This window comes from Ovis canadensis, chromosome 1, assembly GCF_042477335.2.
Source record: "Ovis canadensis isolate MfBH-ARS-UI-01 breed Bighorn chromosome 1, ARS-UI_OviCan_v2, whole genome shotgun sequence".
In the NCBI taxonomy this organism is placed as follows: domain Eukaryota; kingdom Metazoa; phylum Chordata; class Mammalia; order Artiodactyla; family Bovidae; genus Ovis; species Ovis canadensis.
In genome coordinates this window covers 13,719,577-13,721,048 of record NC_091245.1, presented here as the reverse complement: position 1 = coordinate 13,721,048, position 1,472 = coordinate 13,719,577, and the positions used below count along the sequence as shown (strand labels likewise).

At 44.8% G+C, this 1,472-nt stretch overlaps 1 non-coding gene across 1 annotated transcript; it reads right to left on the bottom strand.

Annotated features, from left to right (window-relative positions):
* Positions 1-253: 253 nt before the first annotated feature.
* On the bottom strand, positions 254-325 carry TRNAC-GCA (transfer RNA cysteine (anticodon GCA)). The gene has a single exon. It is a non-coding gene; the product is annotated as a tRNA-Cys (tRNA).
* Between the last annotated feature and the right edge of the window lie 1,147 nt (positions 326-1,472).

Below are 1,472 nucleotides of genomic sequence, written 5' to 3'. Positions count from 1 at the left end.
TGGTATGGAGTGACTTTTTTCAAACAAACAACTTTAGGCTAATGGTTACCTCTGTGGAGGAAAGAAAATGTGGAGACTAGCTATATCTGTGATTTTTCTTCCTTAGTAAATGAATAGAAAGTGAAAGTGAAGTCGCTCAGTCGTGTCTGACTCTTTGCGACCCCATGGACTGTAGCCTACCAGGCTCCTCCATCCGTGGGATTCTCCAGGCAAGAGTACTAGAGTGGGTTGCCATTTCCTTCTCCAGGAGATCTTCCCAACCCAGGGATCGAACCCGGGTCTCCTGCATTGCAGGCAGATGCTTTACCATCTGAGCCACCAGGGAAGACTCAAATGAATAGAGGGCTACAACAAATAGAGCAAAATATTAACCTCTTAATTCTGAATGGTGAATAATGAATGTCTCAAATAATCTTCACCTTCATGCCTGCATGTTTAAAACAGTGTGTTAAAATGATTAACTTTTTTTTAAAAAAGATGAAAGATCATGGCACAACAGAATCTCAGAACCTAAAGAAAATTCAAAAGTCAATTAATCTAGCTGCACCATTTCCCAAGAGTCCTCCAGTCTCAACTTACACACTCTTAGCAATGGGGAGCTCACCACCTCCATGCAGCCCACGTGGATTTTGGACAGGTTTGCCTGTAAATTGTAGTGGAGCTAAAATCTGCCTCTGCCCCTGACTCCAGCACAGGGGTCATAGCTTTGCCCTCACACACTCAACTGTTGGACCCTGGCCCCAGTTCTGTCATGACCTCCTGAGTAGGACTTTCCAGTCTCTTGGCATCGTCTCTCCATCCAATAATTGCATGATTTGAATGGTCACTTTAGGCTCTGAATTCTAAGAATTCTGTAAGATAAATGTAATTCCAAAACTTTGGCTCAGCAGAAACTTGGGTAAAACATAATCACTATGGAATAAAATTCACTTCTTTAAAAAACACGCATATTTCTTAAAAGAAGTTCTAACCTTCTGTCCTAGAACTTAGTTCACAATCCTGCTCCATTCAGCAAAACTGGAAATGCCATGCACAAACAGACAAAGAGAAACCCTGGCCCAGGCAGCAGGGTGAAGCTGCTCCAGAGACCAAAAGCCTTCTTTGCCATGGTAAGACTGGCAGTTCCCCAATAGCCATGTGCACTCTATGGCCCAGGGTGGCTCCATGGAGAGGACCTTCCCAGCCTGCCTTCAGGGAAAGCCTCCAAGCTGGCCTCCTAGGGAAAGCTAGGGGAAGGAATGCCTTCAACTGGCTCCTTCTCCACCCCTGGAAGTCCTTCACATCACTCGAGACCCAAACAGGTGCCTTCACCTCTCTGAGGCTGGCCCCCATGTCCTGCAAAACAACAATTTCTCTCTGCAAGCTTTATATTTCTCTTTTTTAATTTATCTATGCATTTATTTTTGGCTGTACTGGGTCTTCATTGCTGCATGCAGGCTACTCTCTAGTTGAGGTGCACGGGCTTCTCATTG